This window comes from Podarcis erhardii (genome assembly GCF_964252035.2).
Source record: "Podarcis erhardii genome assembly, chromosome: 1".
NCBI classification, from domain to species: Eukaryota; Metazoa; Chordata; class Lepidosauria; order Squamata; family Lacertidae; genus Podarcis; species Podarcis erhardii.
In genome coordinates, this window is record NC_138497.1 from 103,039,165 (window position 1) to 103,052,895 (window position 13,731).

At 41.9% G+C, this 13,731-nt stretch overlaps 1 long non-coding RNA gene across 2 annotated transcripts in view; it reads right to left on the reverse strand.

Moving 5' to 3' along the window:
- LOC309348766 overlaps positions 1-5,591 on the reverse strand; it is a 28,620-nt gene extending 23,029 nt beyond the window's left edge. For both annotated transcript variants that reach the window (XR_014159542.1, XR_014159543.1), the window contains exon 1: positions 5,326-5,591. This is a non-coding gene — a long non-coding RNA (uncharacterized lncRNA). The remainder of the gene's footprint in view (positions 1-5,325) is intronic.
- Between the last annotated feature and the right edge of the window lie 8,140 nt (positions 5,592-13,731).

Here is a 13,731-nt window from a genome sequence, read left to right on the forward strand (position 1 = left end):
AGAAAGAAAGAAAGAAAGAAAGAAAGAAAGAAAGAAAGAAAGAAACATGCTTTTACTCAGGTTACATAGATTTTGTCTCCAGGTATCCCCATGCTTCAAAAATAAATAAAGTGAGGTGAAAGAAGCACAAAATGAGATGTGGACCTCTGCTGTGAAGTGTGTGTATATGCAAATGCCCATATGTGTGTGTGCCTGTGTGTGTGTGTGTGTGCGCGTGCACACACACACACACACACACACACACAATCTAGACTCTTGAGCAAAACTGAAACTATTTCTGGTATCCTACATAATTATTGATCTGCTCTGTGGGGCCCTAATTCTTCCTAGGAGATAAGCAAACAAAACTTTCATATGGGAACAAGTGAGTTTCAGATCCACTCAGTTGCACCCCAAAAGCCAACCTGGAGATTTTTCTTTACATATTTCAAATGCTTAGAACAACAATTTTGTTGTTTACAATGTATTCTAAAGATGTCTAGGCTTATACAGCAAGTATTTAAACTTTTTTTCCTTTTTTTTTAAGAGATGGAAAACTAAAGTACTTGGATATCTAGCGTATCTCACTGGCAGAGAAGTTATGTCCTTTTCAAAAATCTTCTACCTCTTGTTGATTTGTGAGAGTTGGAAAATTGGCAGGACGGGATAATATGCTTGGAAAATCCAGATAAATCAATGGAAATAAAAGGTGACCACTGTCTCACACAAGGCGACCCACCAAAAGGCAGGTCTCTATATTGGAGCTAATGAAGTTCAGAGTGTAGCTTAAATGAAATGGTTTCAATATTAAACTGGCAAAGACCACCACACACAAAACAAGCAGGAACACCTTAATTCATTATTGTTTCAGAGGATGCTGTTTTTGTACATCCGCACTCTCAGTGTCTGCCAAGTTACAAATGTCACATGAAACGATCCATAAAACCTAGCTAAACTGGCCTAGATTTTGGATTTAATGAAAGCAGACAGTATGAAAAAAAATAGCTATTGGAGGTGAAAGAAACCTAACCTGATGATAAAATATAAATAAGCTCTGAATTAATACAATTACATTAAAATGGTTGTTACTGGCTACACACACACATACATCTGCACTCCTCCAGAGATACCCCTTCTTTACCAAGTATAGAATTTTATTGTGAAAGACTGTTTTGTGTAGGAACAAAAATGACTGGAACCAGCTTCAGCTTCTAGCTCTATCAGTCATTCTCCCCTCATGAGATTACCATCACATGTGGAGAAGAGAGTGGGCCATGCTCACTGGCCCCACTCCACTATCAAGTGCCCTCAAGGCCCCCAGGCATTATGGGAAAGTCTGAAGTGTGCCCCTGTCTCTGGCACTGCTGTGCAACCAGGTTGGGCACTGACTGAGAGCTCAACAGAGTCCCACGCTGGCCCAAGCCAGCTGTATCACTTCAGCATCCCCCTTGCTGGACTTCCAGGCAGCCATGTGGGTGGGGCATTTGCTTTGGGTAAATTAAAGTGGCAGGTGGCTAACATGGATGGGAGTTGAGCTTGGATCCTGTTCAAAGTGACACTGCCTTCTACCCACCACTAAAACAGTCACCCAGGGGTGCACTTGTTGTTGTTTAGTCGTTTAGTCGTGTCCGACTCTTCGTGACCCCATGGACCAGAGCATGCCAGGCACTCCTGTCTTCCACTGCCTCCCACAGTTTGGTCAGACTCATGTTTGTAGCTTCGAGAACACTGTCCAACCATCTCGTCTTCTGTCGTCCCCTTCTCCTTGTGCCCTCCATCTTTCCCAGCATCAGGGTCTTTTCCAGGGAGTCTTCTCTTCTCATGAGGTGGCCAAAGTATTGCAGCCTCAGCTTCCTTCCAGTGAGCACTCAGGGCTGATTTCCTTAAGAATGGATAGGTTTGATCTTCTTGCAGTCCATGGGACTCTCAAGAGTCTCCTCCAGCACCATAATTCAAAAGCATCAATTCTTCGGCGATCAGCTTTCTTTATGGTCCAGCTCTCACTTCCATACATCACTACTGGGAAAACCATGGCTTTAACTATACGGACCTTTGTTGGTAAGGTGATGTCTCTGCTTTTTTGCACTTAGGAGGGCACTAAGTGGTGGTGGTGTTGTTATTGCTGCCATGGAAGTATCAGCAGAACAAAAAATAGATGGCACCGAAAATATGATGTCTGTTGGGATGGTGTGGGCCCATTGATGGCACTGTGTCAAAGGCCCCCTGAAACCTGGTGCTGGCAGTGCCTGTTGTTATGTGAGTTGTATTGCCTGAGAAGCACTAAAGAGCTGTGGGCTGTTTTGTTGTTGCTAAACAGAGCAGTAAAAATTTAAAAGAGAGGGTAACACCCATCCACCCACCCACAGCCCTCTCTTTGCTTTAGTTTTTTATAAAGAACCTCAGACCTCTTCAGAACTTGTCAGGCAGCATTGTAGACAGCCAGCTTGTATTGTAAGGTATTTCAGGTACCAATAAAAGCCTATTGGAATACCTGTAAAGGACTATCAGAGGACACAAACAAATTAATAATTATAATAACAACAATAATAGGGCTGGTGTGAAGCTACAGAGTTAAAAAAAACCCCCTCAAAAGTAGAAGCAACAATATGTACTACTCAGCTGCCTCCTAATTCTATAAGGGAAAAAAGAGACAAACCCCTGTTTCCCTCCCCCATAAGGAAAATAAATCATGTTTACTTCACTCAACCAAAAGCTCCTGGACCTGTTTGTCTGCAATTTGTCAGACATAATCAACTCTGGAGGGGCTCCTATACTTGTGAGTTTCATTCACTTTAGCCAAAAGAGAAAAAAGTTATATATGTTTTTATATTTTTCCATTAATAGCCTTGTTTTATACAGGTTCACTCAGAACCCAAAATGCAAACTGAAGTGGAGAGAGCACAGAGCGACTCAGAAATATATTAGATTTAAAACACACAAACACTGTGCAGGCACAAGGCAATGCTGGAGTCCATGCCCACCCCTAGTACTTATTTATACCTTGCACTGCACATGACCCATCCCCATCAGATGCATTTATCACATTTAATAGGGCCTGGGTGTACATTTTTCCGCATCACATGATGGTCACTCTTGAAATAGTGCAAAAGAGTATTCAGAAATGTAGCACTGGATTTCATCCAGCAAAACGTCTAGAACTATAATTTTAACAGAGGTTTTCTAGCAATTTGTACTAATGGGGATGATAATCAAACAATAATTTTAAGATTAAAAAATAATAATCTGTTATGAACCTGTTATGCACACATCCTTCCAAGTTGCATCTGGGACAAGTTCTACCCTAACCTCACCCCTGGTCCTCGGGAATGAGATAAGAGCTCTGGACTGAATACCCTAATGACTGGACATACCCTTATTTAATTTCAACTGTAAACAGCTGGATTGATAAAGGCCACAGCTTGTGACTTTGGCTTTGTTTGGACAGAAATCTACCAAAACAAAACAAATTCCTTCCAGTAGCACCTTAAAGACCAACTAAGTCAGTTCTTGGTATGAGCTTTCGTGTGCATGCACACTTCTTCAGATGCACTGAAACAGAAGTTTCCAGACCCTTCTATATAGTGAGAAGGTGGGGAGGGGTATTACTCAGAAGGGTGGTGGGAATGGGTGATTGGCAGATAGCTGTGATGAGCCTGTTGACGACTCTTAACGACTGCAATAGGTCTTACAGGAAAAAGCAAGAAAATCTACCAAAACAGTCACAATGTCGGAATGATGCTATTAACCAGAGTTACCTGGTCTCCTTGAAGTAACAGAGAAACTTGTCCAGTTTCAACAATAAGTGGTTAGACTTCTTGGCGTCCTTTACATCCCAGTGGTTTCCATTTTCCTTTGAAACACCTTTCATTCACATACCTGGCCATCATGTCTTCTCCCCTTTTCAATATGTGCATTTTATTTTCCCACGCTGCACTTAACCATTTTTGTTTCTTGTTTTTCCAAGTCTGAGCTACTCCTTATTGCATGCTGCTGCTTGTTAAAGGTTTCCTAGGGCTGAAGGGGATCAGAAAGTTTTGAAAGTTATTTTAACAAGCTAGCCCTCTGCAATATGTGGTTGGCCTCTACCAAGTATCACAAATTATTTGTGTTAGACAAATCTCTTGTCGCTCTAATAATCACATGGGGTTGGGTGGGGGGTGGGAGAGAAGACTCCAGCATGTGATGCAATCAGAAGCAAAAAGACAACTTTTAAATGAAATCACTTGCTGTATGCCACTAGATGGCAAATTCTAAAGCTGGCACCACAGATAATTTAAAGGATTAGTCATTTTACAGCTTTGTTTAAAGTGGAGATATACAGATACATATACACATACCTCAAGTTCCTAACACATTTATTTAAATACTACACAGGGCTATATATGTATTTCAGAGATCCTTTATTCGAAACACTTTATTAGAGACACAAACTGTGGCAGTGAGGATCTATGCCACAACATTTCAGTTGAATATGACACGCAGTGTAAATTAATAATGCAGAGTCTTCTTCAGTAAAACAATAAAAGCTCTACTGAGTTAAAACTTGTTTGCAAATAAGCAGCATAGTGAACAGAAGATTTAAACTAGCTTCAGAGCATACACAGAGTACAGGCTTCACTTCTGAGTCAGGTTCCATATACACACACTGACTCCACTGTAACTCATGGCTCCACAGAGTCTCCAAACCAAGGGCTGGCAAAGTTTTTGTGGCTTGGAGCTGTTCACGGTCCCGCAGGTGCAGGGGTGGGCCGGAGTGTGTGCGCATGCATGCACGCATGTGCAAATGCTATTTCCGGCGCTCCTTCCGGCATGGAGGAGGTGTCTGCAGCTTCCCATTGGCTGCAGGAGAGTCTACCGAGCCGGTGGCGGGGGTCTATGGGCTGGTTAAACGACCCCCATGGGTCACTTGTGGTCCATGGACCTTAGGTTGCTGACCCCTGCTCCAAGCTATCTCCAAACTGACAGGCTCCAAACTGTCTGCCTGCAAGCAGATACATTTATACAGAGAATGAGTCATCTTCAAGATGAGTCACAGTGATTCAGCATAGAGAGTGATTGTGCAGCTTTACAGCATTTCTCAACATTTCCAGACTGCTTTACTGCTTCCTTTACTGCTTCTGCTCTCAAAGACCTTTGTCACATGACAGAATACTCAGTGAATACTTCCCCATTCTTCCTTAGGTATGGTTCACACATGCATGTACATTCGTTGGTTGATTGATGGGCTGGGCGACATTTTTCAGCCTAAAGTCGACTTTCCATCACAAGCCCTCTTCTTGGGGCTGTATGACAGTAGGGAGTGGTACCTGAGACAAAAGAGGATAGGGGAATGAATGTGACGCTTACCTTTGTACAGTTGGCTGCATTCTCCCCACATGAAAGCCAGAGATTTCCACATGCCAACCTCAAAGAGGATCAAAGGCAACAGTAGTAAGCCTGTGAAATAGCTGCATGCAGCAAAACTGAAACCGTCTGGAGCACATTTCGTACATAGACCATCAAAGCCCTAAAACTAAAATCCAGATCCTAAAGGGGAATTTAGATCTTAGGGACCTCAGTGGGTAGAATCCTGTGTATAGCTAAGGCCCTTGGAATGGGTGCAGTGTGGACCACAATTGACACAGAAGGATTATTTCCCACCACTGCAGATTCCAAGGGCCAAGAGAATGAGGCACAGAATCCATTGTGCTCTCATCAAACAGGTTCCAGATGGAAGACCTGTCTTCCTGCACATGGAAAGACAAAAATGTTCCTGATTCTGTAGCACATTCAGAACACTTAATCACAGGTGTGGATGTAGCATTTTCACTCAGAAGTAGAAACCCATAGATATCTCAAGCACCCCCCCCCCACTTAATCATATTGGTGGTTATATGCGTACCCATCCAGTATCCCCCTTCTTTCATCCCCTTTATTGTTGGATTTAGTGCAAGATGCTGGAGTGTTTTAATTAAATTAGATTTGTATTGCCATCAGGAAGGCCCTTTCGAAGTCACACACAGTTTCTTCTAGCCCCATAATATAATCATGCAGGTTTCCCATATGTGGAGCTTCTGTTCACATCTGTGAGAGATGTTTTATGGGATAGGAGGAAGCCCACAGATGCTCTATGCAACAGATTCATTTTGGAAAACAATGTGGAGGATAGAAACCTACAGAGAAATAACTTCCAGAATTTGAAAACAGCTACTGATACTTTTGAAAACAACAGCAACAAAATCCTGAAGACACAGAAACATTAACTTCACCTGAGGTATGGATCTTTTCTGTCCTTACAACTGATGTGTGCAGGTAGAGGAGATGAGCCTGTTGTGGCAATGCCCACTTCCATTCATTGGCCATGTGAATAAGATAAAGAAAAATTCGTGCCACTTCTGGCTTTAGCCCAAGCCTAGAGAGGATACAGAGAGCCTATCTCAGGCCTAGTAAGTGCCTAAGGAGCATATGAAGCTGCCTTATACCGAGTCAGAATATTGGTCCATCTAACTCAGTATTATCTACACTGACTCACAGGGGTTCTCCAGAATGTCAGTCAGGGCATCTTCCTGGCTATACCTGGAGATGCCAGGAATTGAACATGGGACCTGATTGACTACTACAGAGCTATGGCACTTCTGCCAAATCTATAGGACCTGGTTTTCACAGGTATCTCACCAAAATGACCCTTTCATTTCTCATCTACTCCACGAAGTTAACGTAATGTGGAGAAATACTGGAGCTCTGTCTGATGACTTCTTCCCTACCATCACATCTCCTGCCAGAACCACCCTCATGCTGTCCAGGCATTGAGGTCATATCTATAGATGGGAAGTCTGTTTCATATGCCTAGTCACTCCTAGTGAACTGGATCCCTCAATTATGCCCAGTACAGTCTTAAAAGCCAGTTCAATAACCATCCTTCTGTCCCAGGAAGCTATGGGAATGGTTGTCCTTTGACTTCTTTCCTGGAAATTTCTTAGCGCTTCACAAAACTACAGTTCCCAAGGTTTTTTTTTTGGGTGGTAGCCATGGCAACTAAATTGGAATAAAAGTGACATCTTCCATCATTTGCATTGCTCCAATAACAAAAAAGTGCTTTTAAATAGCGTCATTCTCCAGGCAACAGTGGGGGTCTCTGGACTGTCCTGTTTATTTCTGATAGGACAGCCCCTGCTTTCCCAGGTTTTGTTTTGTTTTTTAAGTGGAGGGGAGGAAACCAACTGCAACCCTGTGTTGGTTGGAATAAAAACAACAATCAGTCTGTGAAAGACATAGGCAATGTTGGTATAACTAAGCACCAGCAGTTATGTAGGCATGGGAGAAATGAAGCAAGTCTCTAGAACGATGCTTGCCCAACAACCTGACTGATGCTGACTCCTTGGACTTGACTAGTAAATAAGGTAGCCTAGAAGTCAACACAAGGCAGTACCCAAAGGATAATGTCCTTTCCTGAGTCTGTCAGCATTTTACTCAGGACATGAACCCATGACAGCCTTTGGGAATGAATCACAAACATAATGGGGAAGGTCTGTGGCGATGGCTCCTTGGTATGTAATGAACTAGTGCCAGGGATCCACAAGGCATCCCATTTCTAAACACACTGGGATCTTGGGTTGTTTAGAAGAAACCTTTGCGGCTTCCAGAAGTCTCAGACTCAAAACACCAGTGCGGGTGGCATTGCAGAGCAACTTCTAAATAAGCATTTCTGTTTAGTCATTTACTTGACCATTAAGGTTAGATTCACAGCTGTCTTCCATCGCTGGCATGTATTTGTTACTTCTTCAGGTCAATAGGAAACAAGGCTAATGACTAAACACTAAAAGTTAAAAAGCTTTCAGAGTCATAGCATTATTATTACATACTGTCTGAAGCTTCTCATTAACTATCCAGTTCAAGACTCCTTTCCCTACATGTTACTTTCAGTGTTTCATTTAAGTATTAATAAATATACATGCACACACACACACACACACACACACACTCCTGTTATATCCTCTCTCTTTTTGGTCCATTTAAAGACATCTCCAGATATTGACAGTTTCTACATTTCATGGGGGGGGGGGCATTACTGGATCATTAAACTGCCTATCCATTGAGAAACTCCCAAGTTGCTTCTCTGCAGCGCAAGCTGGCTTGTTTAAGCTGACTTTATAAAGCTTTTGCAGAATTAAAACAGCCTGCTCAGTGCCAACATGCCTGCACTTCCTGTGCCTTCATGTTAAATCCTATAGTGCTGGGGATCTTATAAATGATTGAGTTATTTTTAAACCACTGGATGGCTTCGAGTCCCTCTATTTCACGCTGGATTAATTATGTAAGAATATTGACTTGTTCATCACTAATGTTACAGCTTTTAAAAACAACATGCTGTTTAAATTCAGGTTTGGCAATTGTTGCCTGAATCCCCTGAAATTTATGGCACCACACCCAAAGCATAATAAAAATCTTTTAGTGGCCCTTTGTCTTTTCTATTTTTTCCCCTCCAGGGTGTTTTATGCCAAAAGATGCATGCAAAAAGTTGTCCAGATGTTATTTGTATCAGAGCAGGGATTTCAGTCCAGCTATCTGTGGTTGCAAATGTTTATTTTTAATGGGTTATTTCACAATCCTTGCTGTGTGGACTTTAGTGGCCTTGTATGTACGCTTTCAGCGTTGCCAGGACAATTTTTTTTCAGTTATATTATTGCAGTCCAATACAACTGTTATGGGTTGCTGAGGGGGGTGGGCACAAAAAAGGAGCACCTGTAGTAACTCTCTCCCTCTCTCTATATATGTATACACAATATCCATCTATCTATCTATCTATCTATCTATCTATCTATCTATCTAATCTATCATCTATCTATGCCAATTGTGACCTGCTGATTTTGTGCAATACACTCTGTTGCAAGTCTTCAGCTAATGACTTCCAGGTAAGATAAAGGAAGGTATGACCATAGCCATGGTCATAGTTTCAGGGATGTACTAAACACAATGAAGGCAGTAAAGGACTCAGATCCTGTGCAAAGCTTTCCCCTGAAAAACACAGGGTTTGATCCAGTATATGCTAGAACATTATTTTGCCAATGCTGTTCTTACAAACAAAGGGGTGGGTTTGCTTTACTGCACTTATTTGGAATTCTGATAAAACCTTAACTGTTTGTGCGGCAGTGAAGCATGCTGATGACTAAAAACACATCATCTGTAACACAACGGGGAATGCAACTTTCATCTCATTAAAATCAATATGAAAACCAAAAGTTTCAAATATTCAGAAGGAGAATTATGGTTGGCATAAAAATACAAAATGCTAGCCGGCAAAGTGGCCTAATCCAGTTGCCCATTGCACCAGGAATGCCCCATTTTCACGCTCGCTTCTCCTTGTTCCTCACACATGAATTCCCTCCCATTCCTTTATGAGAGCTAACAATGACACAGAATTAACATCAGCTAAGACATAATTATAGGACGCGGGTGGTGCTGTGGGTAAAACCTCAGCGCCTAGGACTTGCCGATCGCATGGTCGGCAGTTTGAATCCCCGTGGCGGGGTGCGCTCCCGTCTTTCTGTCCCAGCGCCTGCCAACCTAGCAGTTCGAAAGCACCTCCAGGTGCAAGTAGATAAATAGGGACCACTTACCAGCAGGAAGGTAAACGGCGTTCCGTGTGCTGCGCTGGCTCGCCAGATGCAGCTTGTCACGCTGGCCACGTGACCCGGAAGTGTCTGCGGACAGCGCTGGCTCCCGGCCTATAGAGTGAGATGAGCGCCCAGCCCTAGAGTCTGGCAAGACTGGCCCGCATGGGCAGGGGTAACTTTACCTTTAAGACATAATTATTAGGCAAACCCAGGGTTTACATCAATGTTGGAAGCAGATTTGCAAACCTTGTTTGAAGCTAACCATGGTTTTCATCAGCCATGGTGCACCTATAATGTAATATTGTGCTTAGGCCTGAAAGGTGAAAAAGGAAGAAGGAGGTGTAAGAGGGAGGAGCACAAGTCTTGAGGGGCTTCCAAATGCCCAACTTCCAGTTAGAAGAAATGGAACATCATGTCAGCACTGGGCATGTTTGGCTCAATACAACAGTGTGTGATTAGTTTTAGATGATTGGAAATAGGCAATAGTAGGTGGAAATAATAATAGTAATAATTTTATTATTTATACCCTGCCCATCAGAGTGACTCCCAGCAGAATAGTGAAAACATCAAACACTAAAAACTTCCCTAAACAGGCCTGCCTTCAGATGTCTTCTAAAAGTCAGATAGTTGTTTATTTCCTTGACATCTGAAGGGAGGGCACTCTATAGAGAGGGCACCACTATCGAGAAGGCTCTCTGCCTGGTTCCCTGTAACTTTGCTTCTCGCAGTGAGGGAACGGCCAGAAGACCCTCAAAGGAGGTACTCATTGCCACTGAAGACACCTGTGCCACAGCTAACCTTTGAATCAAACCTTTGAACATTATCCTTCACATTTAGCATACACACTCCCAGCTTTTTTTGCTATTACTGGCTCATCAATGGCTAGCTAGTATACACCAAATCTGAGGAGGGAGGGATTATTTAATTCATAGCTTGCCTTATGGTTCCAGTCAAACAGCCACTATAGCTCACATAACAAGATGAGAATATTCATTAAGCATAAAGTAATACGAATCATAAAACACAACTGGAATGTTTGCTGCTACATCCAAGGGATGGCAGTAAATAAAGTCAGTTTGCAGTATCCAAATATTTAAAGTAAGTCTGTCTGCATTGAAAAATATGTTTGAAGATATTTTTGTTTGGCAACCACAAGATTTGATGGAATCAGTGTACCTATGCCACTTTCATGCCATGCCAACCCATAATATAAAGCTTGTCTTGGTGAATATAATGACACTATATCAATTTTCACCTGACAGATGTTGGGTGACGTGAGTTATAGCTATGTATTAGATGCAATTTTAGGCCACACTGTTAAAACAAGAAAAAGGAGGTTGGTGCTGTTAAACAAAATGAAAGGAGCGGGTGAGGGAAGGTATGACATACTTATTTAAGATACCACACTTGTTTGTAAAAACAGCTTGTAGAAGTCCACCATGGTGCATAGGCTTGGAACATCTGGGCAGCAGTTTCATCCCATTTCCTGATTTGGTATCTGAAGGATTTGATTCTCAGCTTGAAGTTGGAAGGAAATTGGAAGGCTAGCAATTGGCTCTCAGAAGAAATGGAGCGGGATCACAGATTAGGACTCCACCATGATCTTGAGAGTCAAAGATCTATAAAGCTGGAAGGCAGAGCATCTTATCTAACCCTCAACACCCTGCTCCATATGTAGCTAATCCTTTCTTGGTTGCCAAATGCTTTTTAAAGACTTCCAAGGAAAGCAATTCCATCCTACCATGTCCCTTGGCCATTGTCTCTTGCAGTTAGCAATATTCCCACATGTACCTCGCTGCCTCTTGCCTTTCATTTGTGGTGTTTTTCTTCCCACCCTGCACACATTTGAAGATTGTTAAACATCCCCTTCCTACAAGTCTAAAGATATTGGGTTCCTTTAGAATGACTTTATATGCCTTGTGTTGTAAACTCAAATGCAGCGTAAGTTTTATGGATCTTATTCAAATTCTTTCCCCATTTTTATTTTTAGTTTTGTAACCAACTTCTGCATTTTTTATATAAAAAAAGAATGTTCAGATCTTTTCAATCTGCATGCACACACCACCCTGGCTCCTCCCATTGAAGTCATTTAATAAACATAATGGACGGAACCAGCGACATAGTCTTGTTTCTGAACTGGGGGTCTCTAGATTCCTCTTCAGTATTGCTGCTGTATTGTTTTTAACACTCGATTGGAAGCTACCCAGAGTGGCTGGGGAGGCTCAGCCAGATGGGTGGGGTATAAATAATATATTATTATTATTATTATTATTATTATTATTATTATTATTATTATTATTATTCAGGTGTTTCTTGTCCCAAGGTGCAACATGACTCCTCCCTTCCTCTCAAAAATTGAGGGTTAACTTCTGAAATGAGATGCCTGTTCTAGCCAGGTAAGATCCTCATACAACATGCAACCGTCTTACTTCAGGATCCTAAATTACACAGGAAGCCTACAGGGAGAGAAGGCTTTATATACTAGAAGTTATCCCTCAACATGTGAGGAGCCAGGAGAAACCATGTGACCTCAGGGGTGTGGCTCTGTGGTCCACCTGTCTCTGTCTTGCCCCTTCATATGAGTAACATATGAAAAAGGCTTAGGCATCTGCTCAAAAACACTTTTGAATGTCAGAGTTTTGCCCTAGTTATAAGAGAAGTGATAACAAACACAAATGCTTTCTAGGTCAGTGTTGAGCCCAGGGCCTTTTTATGTGGGTAAAACACTGTTTGAGGGTTATAATCACGTCACAATGAGTCATTCATAATACAGTGGTACCTCAGGTTAAGAACTTAATTTGTTCCGGAAGTCCGTTCTTAACCTGAAACCGTTCTTAACCTGAGGTACCACTTTAGCTAATGGGGCCTCCCACTGCCGCCATGCCGCCACTGCGCGATTTCTGTTCTCATCCTGAAGCAAAGTTCTTAACCCTAGGTACTATTTTTGGGTTAGCTGAGTCTGTAACCTGAAGCGTATGTAACCCGAGGTACCACTGTAAGTATCTGTATATGTCATCTCAGGTACTGAGGGACTAGCTTAATAGTAGATTCTTGCAGCCTTTAGTTCTATATGGAAAAGGTCCAGTAACCCTCTCTGCCAAATATTGAAAATGCTCTACACATTTTCCTGCCCACAATATAAATAGCCCATATAATCCACTCCATACAGATGATGTACCCTGCCAATGGTGAAGGATGATGGGAGTTGTGGCTCAACATTATCTGGAGGGCACTACACTGGTCTCCTCCTGCCTTAAGGTAAGATAACAAAAAAGTTCAGTAAAATGATTTCAAAATACTTGGGAAAACATGGTATATTACATCCTCAGCATGATCCTATTCATATTTTATATTTCCAAAGATGGGGGGAGGGGTTCTGTTCAGCATTAGTTTGATTTTACAATATCTATTACATCCAGATTGTTTAATGGGTTAATTTTATTAATTTCCCTGTGTCTATAGTCAAGTCAATATATTTTTGGGTTTACTGGCCTTCCTTGCAGTTCCCACACCCACATATATACAGATTAGCATTGCTCCTCTCAAGTTATCTTGGACCTTCATTGTGGTCCCTGAGTTTTCGGATAGTATTGCAGAGGGTGTGGAACTGTTCTGACCTAATTCTTTCAATATCCTGGGCATAATTCATCTATCCCTGGTGACATCAATGGGCCAAATATCTTTTGGCCTCCCCCTTTTCCTGTCCAAGCCATCTGTCCAGAAGAATGTCCCTATCATCTATGACAAGAATTTGTGACTTGTTGTTCAGGAGTTTCCATCAAGATCAATTCATGTTAGATGAACTTGCTTTAAAGCCCAAGAAATTAAGATATGACCTCTTTTCCCCTTGTATGTTTTGAGAGTGTAGAGAAACTCCTGCAAGGTTTCCAATACAGCTGCTGCATTCTTAAAATGCAAAGGCAAGACTTGAAAAAAACTGGTACGAAGGTGACTTTTGAAAGATAGTTCATGGATTTTGGTCCAGTAAAGAATAAATGTGTTATATAGATTTATTATTCGGACTTACCTACATTAGTTGATGCTTTTACAACTACATCAGTTGATACATTAGTTGATGCTTTTGAATTATGGTGCCGGAGGAGACTCTTGAGAGTCCCATGGACTGCAAGAAGATCAAACCTATCCATTCTTAAGGAAA